Source organism: Columba livia, chromosome 7 (genome assembly GCF_036013475.1).
Source record: "Columba livia isolate bColLiv1 breed racing homer chromosome 7, bColLiv1.pat.W.v2, whole genome shotgun sequence".
Lineage (NCBI taxonomy): Eukaryota > Metazoa > Chordata > Aves > Columbiformes > Columbidae > Columba > Columba livia.
Window position 1 is genome coordinate 11,182,427 of NC_088608.1, and position 13,667 is coordinate 11,196,093.

Here is a 13,667-nt window from a genome sequence, read left to right on the forward strand (position 1 = left end):
TCGAAATATCAAGAACAGGATTGAGAGAATGCGTTTCAAGTCAGTTACAGATGTGATCAAGAGGAATTTTTATTTCATTTTAATTTGACTGTTATAAAATTGGCTGCATAGTTATTTTCCTTGTTTGTGACCATGTGTTTCAAGAAACTTACTTCGTGTTCTGGTTCACCATGAACGTGTGGAAGGAGTAGTGTCAACATCAAGGAAACGGGTGGGCAGGACTTCTTATTTAGCTGCATTGCTTCTTAGTCCAAGTTGGCTTTAATCGAGAAGTGGGAATTTCGCTGGTAAAAGTGGAGCTGCCTTGAATGTAAAAAGTATTCTGGTTTGACTGGGTGTATATCTTAAAGTTGGTTTTTGTTGTTTTTTTTAAGAGGAACTTTGGTGCAGAAGGCTAAATTAAACATCCTTGTTTACTACTGTTTTTTCTTCCTCAAAGAATAGTTGCAAGGTACCGTATGTGGGCAAGAGGTTCCACAGGTAGAGGCCAGGGGAGAGCTAAGAGCAGCTCTGCGGGAATGTTGGGAGTCAGGATCATGCTGTTAAATAAAATGCAGCTATCTTATGGGATTCACAGTATATGGTAGATCCTATGAAATACATGAAGTAATCCTTTTTTTTTCTTGTCACTGGTAAAACTCATTTTAAAATTGACCATTGTCCTTGAAGAAATAAGGACAGTTTACATGAGGGCAAGTAAAGATCCGTCAAAGTTCTGTTCTCTTCTAAGATTCTGTTTTAGGTCATACTTCTTACAGATGCTTGATTTTATCTAAAGTAAAAAAGGATATAGTACCAGTGGATAAACACAGAACAGCCTAATGCTGAGAAATAGTCAGGAACAGACTTCAGCTGACACAAAGGAGACAAATTAGGCATTAGTGAAAGCTGGCAAACCAGTACAGTTAGTGGAGCACCAGAATATAAAGTGTGAGGAAGTAATGGAAATTCTACAGTTGTTGAGGTATCAAACATCTATTGGGCATAAATAGAGGGTGTCTGGACTGAGTCACCCAAATTGGCTCTCACAGGAATGGGAGTGGAGTGGGGAATTATTCCACTCCATTCTCGTTGGAATGTCTTTCCAGGTCTCAATGTTAAGAATATGCGTCATGCAATTTTTTTAAGTTACAGGTGTGGGAAGGCGGTAGTACCATTCTGTTCCTCTTACACACATTGCAGTACTGGAACACTGTTTTTCATGACTCGTGGTTTTTCAGGAAAAGTATATTTGGAAAGGGAACAGCAGTGACCTGAATTTGAGAGACTGCTTTTTCTGCAGAGTTGCTTATTTTTTTTTTCCTAGAAAACATTACTTGATTTCCTGGTGCTGACCTTTTATGTTTCCATGTAGGATTAAAGTCTCAAGTTTTACCACTTTGAAGAATTTTATTCGTTTCCATGGTTAGTTGCTTGAATGAGCTTGTTTTAAAGTGAGGGCCCTGTCCATGCATTGTGCTGTGGAGCAGTTCTGTGATTATTTTAGTAACTGGTAACTGAGTAATAAAAAGGTACGAAGACAACACGTAGTACAGAAGATGCCAACTGGCACTCCTGCTTTGAGAAAGGAAAGTTAGACTAAATAGTGACTTCAGTGATTTAGAATGCTTTTAAGGCTTGGCCTGGGTTTCTTATTACACTCTACACTACTTGTGCTCAGATTCAAAATAAGGTTGATATGAAAGTGAACAGGTTTTGATTAAATATTTACAAGCAGTTTCAGTGTAGAGGCAAAGCAAGATTTAAACAGTGATTATGGTGAGGATTAAAGACAAGCTACAATAAATTCTGGTATTTAAAACTCACAAGAAGACAGAGAAAAGATTGGAAGAATATTCATTAGTAGACAAACTAATTCAGTTTTTTTCTTGCAGCTTTGACTTACTCCATTGGAAGGAGGATATTTGTCCTGGCCAGAGCTAGTTGTGATGTGCATAAGGCAGCTGTGGTGTCGTGATGCCCAAGCACGTTCTTCTCGCATTGAGAGCATTTATATTCACTTTTATCTCAGCAGGGGAGGATGTTACACCATCTTACTTATGTCCTATTCGTCATTACAAAGTTAGTTCTATAAAAGCATGAGGTAACTATTGGAAAACCTCTTGGGGATAACAAGATTTGAGCAGGTTTGTAATGCGTAACCTTTTTCTTCAAAGGAGGAGAAACTAAGAAATAGGAAAGAGTCGTCTTTTAAATACAGTTCTTTGTTTTGTAATCAGACATGTCAATCAGAGCTACAGCAACCTTAAATATAAAATTCCCTATATGTGGGCATTATGAGAGTGCACTGTTGTGGAGGCAAAAGCCAGCAAGGTCAAATATGTAAGTCTGTAAAGGTGGGAAAAGCTTCTGGGATTCAGCTCAAGTATATTGAAACTGTGGAAGTCAGTATTACTCTAGAGTTCAGGAAGGCTGAATAGAAGAAAAATAATGATAACATTTCTTACAAACTTTATCTTTTAATGTGTTGTATGGGGTAAATAATCCCTACAGAAAATAAAGGAAATCCTAGAATTTGCACGTTTCATCACATACATATTTTGACTACTCAAATTTGCCTTATTTGCTGAAGTGAAGCCAGTGCTGCGTCTGCACGTGTGTAAGTAACTTACCTGGGACATCACGTGTGGTCAGCAGCAACTTTGTTCAGCTCCGTAAGGAAGGAAGGTTTTACAACTTGTGGTGCGTTTCACGAAACACCGATGATTGCTACTGGTACTTCAAGTACCTTTCTTAAGTTACTTATGCAGGTGTCCTTAGCAAGGGTGATTTTTTTTTTTTTTTTTTTCCTTATAAGGGAGGGAAAGAACATTTCCCTGGTTAGAATCTGACCTGTTAGATCAGAGAAACAGATTAAGGGAAAAAAAAAAAAATCATAGGTTTAGTCACTTAAATGATCTCCCCAAATAAGGCAGAGGAATATTCAAGGTTGAGTGGGCCAGCCAGGACAGATTTGCACACCTACCGCTGCACCACAACTTGTCAGAAGAGCTGAGAATGTCAAGTCAGCTGTGGGGTATTGAAGTGGGTATGACAGACAGTTCAGTCCAAATAGATTTAGCTCTAAACCATCCTAGGTAGATCAGACTACCCGCATTAGTGACCTGTTTCTGATTAAGCTCAATCAGGTCCTGTTGACTGGTTCTTGATTTCTTAATGCAAATAGTGTTAGATATTAGTGTCCATCTTCCACAAAATTCAGGGAATCTCTTCAGTAATTTCTTTGCAAAACAAAGTCCTAGTGTTAATTTTCCTTCAGCTAGATCCAGGGATATTCAGTAGTCTTTAGTTATATGAGTGGGTCAGGGATTTTACCTGCACAGCCTTAGGTACAGGAGAGTCAAACGAATAGCAGATGAGGTCTTATTGCTAAGCTTACTTTAACCTGTCTGCTTTTAAGGTGAAATCAAGAGTGTCAATAATTTCCATTATAGTTCTTATGATTTGAGCTGTAACCAGACAGGAACCTGAACAGAACCACCTGGCCTTTTACCCAGTTTTCAATTAGTATTGCATTTAATCAGCTCTTTCTTCACCATAAGAATAGTTTATGTTTTGGGTTTTTTTTAAAGGTGCACACTTATGTGTGTATGGTGTATACACATACACAGTGCATAAGCTGATAAATCTTTTTGGTAGAGAAAAAAATAGTTTTCTCACTTTTTAGTCTCCAGATTTCTCTTCATCTGTGGAAATGAATGGGTTTTGTAATTTTTGACAGCCTTTGTAAGTTTATTCATTTTAGCTCTTTTCACCTGTTTTTCAGTGCAGGCAAGGGAAAGGTACCTCTCTGGAAGTGGTCCACAGCTTCAGTTCTTGGCAACCCCGTGCTACACTCATCAGGAGTTCTCAAAGGCTTCCCAGTAAACTGTGGTGCATCTGTGAGTGGAACAGTATTCAGATTATCTTTGTGCAGATGTGGGCTGGTCAGTCCCTGTGGTCATGAACTGCTTTCCCTTTCAGTGCTTGACACAAGTGCACAGTTACATGATGATCTTCTTCAGGAATGAAATCATATGGTAATGAGATGGGTCAGCTGTGAACTTCAGATCTACACAGACACTGTGGTCATACCTAAATGCATCTTCAGTGAATGATTTCACATGCTGTTTGAAGACTGAACACCAAGCTGAACTGAAAACCAAATGCTTTTGTAGACATATTCTATTTATCAGGACACAGAGTGGAGACAATATTACCCCATAGGAGCTCTGCTTGTGCTCTTAAATGTTCTGGCCACACACAAGACTTAAGTGAAAGTGCACAGCCATGCGACAATCCACAGTCATGAAGTGACACCAGTAGTATTCCAAGTTCACTAGCAATGGCACCTGCTGAGAATTCTCCTTTTTGCACACATGTAAACATCCATTACTAAAGTTTCTACACTGTGCTCCAAAACCACTGTAAAAGCGGTGCTTTACTGACTGGAAAAAGAGCAGTTTAAACTACTTAAAGTGTAGTGGCCATCTGTGCTACAGTTAACATTATGTGGTTTATAGGACCTTTAAGCGTTTGCATGTCTAAAGACCACTTAAAAGTATTATTTCTTTTAAGACTCCTGATTTTGTCCAAGCCCATGATGCATTCTGGCTACTCCTCTGCTGCAGTCATAGAGCCAAAACATATATTTTCTTACTGCCTTCTCCCAGATTCTAATCTGTATTTAGAAACTAGCAGTGATGGTTTTGGATTTGCAATGATGATATTAAGCTAAGTGTAAAATATTTTTCTTGGCATAAGCTAAAATATAAATAGCTTTAACATCAGTTTCAGGTTCTCTTTATTCCCCTAGGCAATGCCAGTTCTCTTTCATAGGTATTCTCAGAAGTAAGATCATCCCAACATCACCCTTGCCCCAGCACCCCCTTTCCAAGAAACACAAGCAAAGCAGGGCCCAAAACTCTTCTCTGCTCCCCAAGAATTCAGACAGACAACATAGAATTATTGCTCTGTGCAGCTGTTCCCATACATTCCCTCCATGTTCATCCTCCTGCCCTCCTGACGCAGAGATGCAGCAGTTCACCATGACACCGGGTTCTCTCTGGCACTAGCACTGTCCCCAGCCAAAGTTTGCGTTTTCTCTTCAAATAATTTTTCACCACAGTATTTTTCTGTCTCACACTGGCCCCTGGGCCAGGGCTTGAAATTCAAGGGCTACTGATTTTCACCTTTCTTCTGTAACACCAAGCACAGAGGAATGATGCCAGCTAGTCCAGCTTTTAAACCATGACCCTCTATACGAGAACACGGTGGAGCATTCCTGCGAGTAATGGGACTAGAGTTGAAGTGATTACTTTCACAGCAGCTATTGACTAAGGAATGACAAACTCAGATCAGATTTTTCTTTCAATAGCACTTATATTTTTATTTATAAAACACTATGTGTCATCAATCTGATTTGCTCAGTGTAGCATATACTGAGCAAATATAGGCATTTGTCTTTTCAAACTTCCTAGTTCTTCCCAGGAGCGTTCCTGAACAGGGTCCTACAACCACTGCTGTGCTGTGAAGAAGACTCTGGAGATGTTCCACCTCAAGGAGTCACCAATACCTACTGTCCCTCTGCTGTCCCTCCACAAGCGTAGGCAGCAATGCTGACAGCAATGGCAGCTGACACAACAGCCAGCATTGTGCAGAGGAACGGAGGAGTCACAACCCATCCTCAGTCACTCCCTGTGTTTGGTGAACACACACTTAATGATCCCTCACATGCCACCGCTGGCTTTACTCCACTTTTGTCTCTGCCATCTCGTAGCCCCACCCTGATCCTTGCAGAAGACTTAAGATCATCCCCAGAGAAAGCATCGCTTGGAGGGGCAGGCTTGGAGTGTGTTCACTGCAGCAGAGCATCTCTCCTAACAGCTGGCTGTGGAAACGAGAGCAAGAATCATCACCACAAACCCGCCGAGGAGCCTCAGACCCCGTTCATGCAGCCTGTCTCAGGCCATGTACGGAAGAGCTGCTATTGTTAGTACCACTCAGGAAATATTCGAGGCAGTGAGTAATTGTTTACGCTCAGATTCTTTTATCAACGCTTAATTAACTGCAGTTACAACACATGTTCACCATTAATATTTTAAATTACTGAGATGTTTTTTAAATCTATTCTGTCAGTCTTTTTAGAAACTTTCACCAGAGGTTCCAGCAATGATAGGACATAGTCCTGTGCTTGTAGTACTAGCCCTTTCTAACTTCAAGGTCTTCAACTATGATCCTGCATGAGTTCTACATTTCAGGCTCATTACAGCACAAAAGGGACTGTTTCTAAAAATTATCTGATGCTGATTTAATTTTCTTCCTTTGTAAACAGCTCCAGGCATTTCTAAAATACTGTTTTACCAAGCTACAACAAAAGCTGTTGTCATCCATCCATGCTGCAGAAAGTGGTTACTTTGGATTTGGCCACATCTTCCAAATACACCGTTTCATCAGTCATTTCATTCCACAGAAGAAGCCACAATGAGAAACATTTTGCTTCTAAAATCCAGAGCCCACTTCTAAAAGTCTAGAAATTTTCCCCCACTTGGTTTCTTCAGCTGCATCCCCTTTGCTGAAGTAACTGAGCAGCAGCTTTTTCACCTTTTAAATAGGAACATACCTAGTCTAAATGTATTCAAAGACTAGTTATCCTTTTACAGAGACCTTGGAGGACTGCAAAAGAAAGACATATTACAGTGCCTGGGTTTTGTCGAAAAATCAGCCAGGGGTCCAAAAATTAGCCAAAAAACCTCTTTCTGACGATTACAGGCTTGCAAGAAGATTCATTATGTGGGTCACAAGGCTTGAGTTGATCATTCGCAGCCTATGCTGCAGATGGTCTGTCTGTGCAGTATGCTTAGTGATTAAAGATTTCATGTTTGTGGTTTTGCAGGGGTTTGCTATCTACAGGAGTCATTCTGACGGTTTAAGGGGACATCAACTAGTCTTGTTGTTCCTGCCCACCTCTTGCAAATATTGACAAGTAAATAAAGATTACAATTAATGCATTCTTTCTGTGCATCGTTGCACTTACAGTTGACCAAACCTGGCAACATCATTCCATTAGCATTGAGAATACTGCACTATTTTTTCTGGAGTAGTTGTACATTTTTTGGTCTAATCTGTGTGGCTTTATGCTCATATATTACAGCCTCTCCCTTTCCTTCCTGCCATACTTCCCTCCTTGCAAGTATCATGTTGTACATGGTTCTGCTCCTGCCTTCCTTCCAGTGCAACCCTTATTGGATCAACAGTCTTCCTCGGTTACCCACTGGAGGAAACAAATTCCTACCATAATGGCATCTGAATGTCTGTGGGTAGTTCATTATAAACCATGGCTCTGACTTCCAGGGACATTATTTCCAAGCCAAGTTCCCCAAATAGTGCTCATAAAAGTCTGGGCGCTTCAGCTCAGTGTAAGCATCTGCGCTCCAAGCCTGTGAAGGCACTCTGCATCTCAGTTTTACGAACAAGACCTGTGTTTGTTAGATTCTGCAGTGCTTACACTACCTAATAGAGACATTAATAGCTGAAGGGGTGCTTTATCTAAGATTTCCGTTATTCTTGTTCTTTCTACTCCATAGTAGATAATAAATTACAATATTCTCATGCTTCAGTCCAAATGTGTTTACTGAAGGCTTCCATTGATCTAGACAATATTAGGGCTACTACTTGAGGGGTATCCACATTTTAATGAAAAGTTATTTTTTCCACAGGCAGGAAAGGACTTAAAGGATCATTTTAGAACAGTTAAAGAGAAAGATTTAACTTCATATCCTTTAGCTTATTTTGCTGAGGGCAGCAAACATTTTGTCTACGTATAGAGCACAACCAGTGATAATCACTATACTGAAGTCTGTGCAACCCTTACTTACGTGTTCCGTTGATTAATTCGGAATTGCTGTGATACTGGATCAGTACCAAGATGACATCTCCTGATCCATTTCTTACAAAAGAGCTTTCCCATACACTAAAAAAAAAAAAAAACACTAACAAAAACCCCAAATGAACAAAGATTGGAGACTTTGTGATAAATGCAGATTTTTGTGTCTAGTGCTTCTGGGAAAAAAGGGGAAAAAAAAGTGAGGGTGGGCAGTTTGATAGTAAGAAATGAACTCTGTCATTTAATGTAACATTAAAGGGCTGCCTTTGCACAGCCATTCTGAATCTGCTTCCAGTCGAATCAAGGACTGATACTTATTACTGAAGCTACGCACAATCCAAAAAGATATGAAACTGAGGCATGGATTTTAAGTTTAAAAAAAAAAAGTCCTTCTTCACCTTTTCAGTTACATAGTAGCTATAACCATTATCTAGTAATATAAATCTATATTACTTGGACTGAGGAGTTCCTTGAATATTCCCATTTTTTCTAATTAGGCTGAGCAAGGAATTATTGTTAAACTTCTTGCTAAACTCCAGTTTTCAGCAAGATTTTTCATATGCATTTTTACCTTGTGTGTGTGCATGGTTTATCTGACAGTGGGGCTCTGCCAGCAATTTTTTACCTGAGAACTGGACATACCAAACACATTTTTAGGAAATCATGCCTCATTAGTTCTACTTCTAACAGAAATATTTGAGTTTTGTCCTATTTATTTTATTTTCAACTTGCTTATGTGTTTTGGGGAAAAACAAGCTTCTTATGATATGCCCTGGGCATCTGGAGAAGTTATGAGTAGGTCAATGTGCTGGTTCTGGTCTCTCAGGAGAAATTCCCATGTAGAGCTGGAGCTGCCCTGGAAAGGTCTTTGTCCTGCACCCTGAGCTCTAATGCTGGACCTGCTGCCTGCATCGTTACATTTGATATGCAATTTTCCTGAAGAGCTCAAAGCAAAAATGAAGACACTAAGTTTTTTAAGACACATCTACAGTAAATACTTCTTACGTTGTATGACTTTGGAAGCTTTGTAGCTGTCCCGCTGTCATTCTTATTATCCGGAAGGTCATTTAAGCATGAATGAATGCTCTAAAGATTGCAAGATAAGATATTAATGCCTGTTTTACCGGATATATAATTTCTTCCATTATTTTTCAAGAAAAGGGCAAAACTTATGGGAATGAATGGCAATGAAATTCAGGCTGGGAATTAAAACAGCAGAGAGAGTAAGATGAGAGAGAGAAAAAAAGGCTTTTGTAGATGAAGGAGGAAAAAAACATTCTGCGCAATCAACAGCAGCGTGGAAATTACCTGTTTCCTGGATGGTTGAATCACTGAAACACTTGAGGGACAACTTAACAGTTAAGTATCATCACAATTTATATTCTGTTGCTTTTAGGCTTCTCCTCTGTAGTTTTATTTTCAAATAATTGTTGCTAGAATGCCTTTGCTTTCTTTTTAAGCATGCCTGGTCCCACGAAGGATTTCAGTTAGCTCTAGCAGGCATGAGGTATGCTGTTTCTTTGGAAACATCAAATCTAATTAAAATGGTAGTGCAGAAATAATGCCCTGGAGTGCCTGCAACCTAAGGCTTATCTGGGATGCTGGGAGATGGGATAATCTCTCATCAGTCTGTAAAGGTCACTTTGGGGACTAGTGACATCACCTTCCAAGACACAGAGAAGCCAGATGTTAATAATGCCTTGGAGCAAGGGGCAGAAAGTGGGTAGAGAAGCAATGACACCAGGAAGCCTTGGATTGCCATCCTCTACCACTATTAATTGTTAGTGACTGCTTGACTTCTCCAGCAGGCATAATTTACCCAAACTGTTGGGTAATGGTGAGCCCAGTGCCCAGACCCAGCGCTCCAGAGGCAGGTACCCGCAGGCGCGCCGTGAACCAGCCCTCCCTGCCCGCGCGCTTGGTGCTTCTCCACACCACCCCTTTTCTTTTGCATTTGTATTTTCTGTTGCCATGCCACATTGCTGCTCGTTACATCGTTCAGCAAAACTTTAAAGCTTTCTTTTACTAGTGAGGTGTTAAAAGCTCCTTCCTACTCTTGACAAGAATATTTTCTCTTAGATCTGTTAATTTGTATTTTCCAAAACTATGTTTTCCTTCTTTTATTGGCCTTTTTTTTTTTTTTAACAATTCCTAATGTACTGTGAATTTAAGATTGTATTATTTTTGTGTTTTCTCTCTCTTTAAATCTTTTTATTGAAGTTAAATTTGGCTCTACTTTACAGCTTGTTTCCCATCCTTTAGAGAACTTGCAGTCTGACTATAGTGCTCCTGTGCAGCTAATGGTAAATTCTGAACCATGAGTTTATATCCTGTGTGCACTCACACAATCTACTACAAAACTAGAGAAATTCTTAATACCCAAATACGTAGCTATTTTTTTTAAATTCTTTTAGCCTTTTGGCTTCAATGATAGGAGACAGAGCACTTTGGAAAATATTTATATTCTGTAATGGTGATAACAAGCAGTATTTTGTTCAGTTGTAAATACGTTGCCTTGGGGTTTCAGTTGATATTCTGTAGTCTTGTACTTGCAGGCAAGATAATGAGACAGCTTGACATGCTTTCTTTGGTCCCATACAGAATTTCACAATCCTACTGTCCCTTCTTAATTACCTTCTCTCCAGACTGCACACATACATAGCCACATTAAAACCAGATGCTGTTACATACATAAAAATGTTAAAATTTATTATTGAGCTTTATTGAAGCCAAATGAGTTCTGGTCAAAGCTTATGCCTTGGATAAAGGTTGTGTGTGAAGAGGAAATGGGCTTTCCAATAGCAGCTGTAGAGCCTAAAGCCTTAGGTAGATTGTCAACAGCCAATCTGTTCATACTTAGGCAATTTTTAATATATAATGGAAGCATGGGGATTTTTTTGCTTTGATTTCATTTCTTTTTTTCTTAGCATGTGGTTTCAGATCTATTTGATTAATTGTTTTCAACCTATCATTACATTTGCCTTAATGAGATTAACTTTCTAAAAACTGTAGTTCCATGAATAAACTAATTCATTCATGTGCTCAGTACTTTAGACATATAACAAATTATTTTGAAATGTTCTCAGAGAAGAAAATCTATTGCACCAGAGAAACTGTTCAAGCTTTTATTACAAGATTTGTTGCAAATCATTTAGCACTTGAATACTTCTGCTGATAAATAGGAAACTGATCTGAGTCTCTAGTTTATGCTGTTAATTAATTAAGGCCATTTTTCTGTGAAGTCAATGTGATTATTAATTTTGTTATGAGGCTAAAAGACTGCAAACTCAATTCTGTTTTAGAAGATGAGGGACACATACAGAGAAAAAGGCAGCGCAAAACTTGTAATCCTGAAAGTCTAGTACAAATAGGCCAGGATATGTGTAACTAATTATTATTAGAACCTCCGTTTAAAAGCAGGGAAGCTGAGATATAGAAAGCTACCCAAATCAAATTACATTGTAAGTCTGTGGTAAAGAAATTTAAGTGTTTCTTTAGCTTCACAGATGTGGTGAAAACATTTCACTTTGATGTGACCAGGCTACCTCTAATTTCCAATTTTCTGCTAACATGAGAGACACATTTATGTAACTAATGAACTTGTTCTTTAGGATAAAAGCAGTATGTGCAACATCTAAATATTTCAATCAGTTCCATTTGAAAATGAAACTCTAGCAGCAAAATGTATAGATTGGGGGTGGGGCGGGGGGTGATTCCTGCGTGTTATTTTGGGGCTTGATTTTGGAGCCTCTTTCGGTTGTTTCTAACCCCAGCCTTTTGGATGTTTCAGGGTGCACTGAATCAGGTGTTTCCACTGAAGCGAGCATGTTTGCCAGCTTACACGTATTCAGAGCAAGAGAGCTGGCAGGAAGCCTCTCTGTTTTCATTAAGGGGTCAAATTACAACTGATTTTCTTTCATGCCTACAAAACCATTGGGAACTGACAAGTCTGGAGACGGACACTTTGTGTTCACACACAGAAATGTCCATTCCTCTTCTATGACTCTCACTGCTATCTAGAGACTGTAGTTGGTCAGCAAGTTGTCATTTCTGTTGAAACACTTGTCATTTCTGAGAAAGTGATGCATGAGGGTGCTAAATCAGCACTACTAGTGAGATAAGTAGTCTGAGCAATAATCTGGTTTAAGAATAATTAAGATGTACCAGAAATCCTTCTAGATCTTAAAAAAACCCCACAACACGCTTCATGAAACAGTCAGGGTACCTCTCAAGAGGCTCTCTCTGTGTGAAAGTAGGTTCCTGAGTATGGGAGAAACACTGAACCCCATTTGTTCCAGTGAGCATATTGATAAACAGCCATATGCAATCATAATTCATCTGGATCTCACACCTCTACTATTGTCTTATTTGGGGGCTGGATTTATTTCTCCATCTTTTTGGAAGATATTTTGCAACACACAGGTAGAAACATCCTTCATGATGAAATGATGCCAGAGATCTGGGGATGTAAAGAAGGTGTTGTTAGTACATATCTAAAAATTCAGGAAAAGCTTGAAAATGGTGTTCATTGGAAGAATCTGCTGTTTACAATATTTCTGCTCCACTCTGCTTCACTCCTTTATTTCTGTGGTTCAGCAAAAAACTTATTCAGCCCTTTGAGCTGCTATGGCCATCAATCTTCAAATACTTCAAGCTCATTCAGAAGAATTATTTTTGAAAACAATAATCAGGGTTGACATCTGCATAGCAATGACATCTTAGTCTGTTTTGAAGGTCAAGAGGCAAACCAACAGCCTTTCTCCAGATTAAGGCTTGGAAAGAGCTCAGTCCTCTGCTTAACGACTAAATATTGCCTTAGTGCTAAAGACAGTCACACGCATATACATATGTATATTTATACATGTATGCATCTAGCAGCAAAAAAAATCCTGCAGCCACAACATTGTTTTTAAAATACTCTAATATTTTGTTAATCCTTATGGCTGAATAACAGAGCATTAGTCACAGTTTTCTATATCAGAAGCATTTCCAGAAACAAAATCCACAAAGTACACACTTTCGCCAGAGTCAAATTCCAACTCCTCCAGCAGGGATATACACCGAATATCTTAATGAATGCCAGGTACCCAATACCTACCCACAGCTGCCTGCCTTTCCCAGCTAACAGCTTGTGTTGGAGCAGCATCAAAGCTACAGGCGCAGCAAACGTATGCACCTGCACAGAGTAATTACCAGAGCTAATGCCAGTATGTATTAGCTTCAGTGCTCTTTTGAAAAAAGTATGGATTAACTCACAGTATTCAGCTTATTATAGCTGTCTCACTGCACATCCAGCTTTTATGAGCACTTGGAAAGCAATATCCATCTATGTTCCTTTTTTATTTCTGATGATGGAGTCCTTCAGCTGTGACATTGGAGTGTACTTCAAAGATACTCCATTGTCTGCTTTTCTCCCTCCTTTGTTTTTTTCCCAGTTCAATCCCAGTGTTACTTTGTAGGTTACTACTCATGTACTACCACCATGCATACACCTATTGATCTATTTGCAACTTTTCTTATAATATTTACTTTCAAATGTCTTAATACTGGTTTCTTCCTCATCATCTGGAACCAGTGTGAAGATTGGTAAGCCCCAAAAGACAATTTAGAGATCACTTCTAAAAATCAAAATGGCTTTGACAATCAGTGCTGTCTGCAGTGGGTATCCATCTAATGAGAGCTGAATTTAAACATCCCTGACTTCTGACCAGTATTGTCCTATACTGGAATAAATCTGGAAACATAGAAATGAAAAGCTGCTACTTCTCTAACCATTTTCTTGAGCTGTCCCCAAATCCACTTG

The 13,667-nt window shown here is 39.2% G+C and overlaps 1 long non-coding RNA gene across 1 annotated transcript; it reads right to left on the reverse strand.

The window, feature by feature from the left end:
* Window positions 1-5,730: 5,730 nt before the first annotated feature.
* Window positions 5,731-9,306, reverse strand: LOC135580007 (uncharacterized). The gene is made up of 3 exons (XR_010473997.1): window positions 9,173-9,306; window positions 7,857-7,951; window positions 5,731-5,869 (listed from the first exon to the last, which is right to left on the reverse strand). It is a non-coding gene; the product is annotated as an uncharacterized LOC135580007 (long non-coding RNA).
* Between the last annotated feature and the right edge of the window lie 4,361 nt (window positions 9,307-13,667).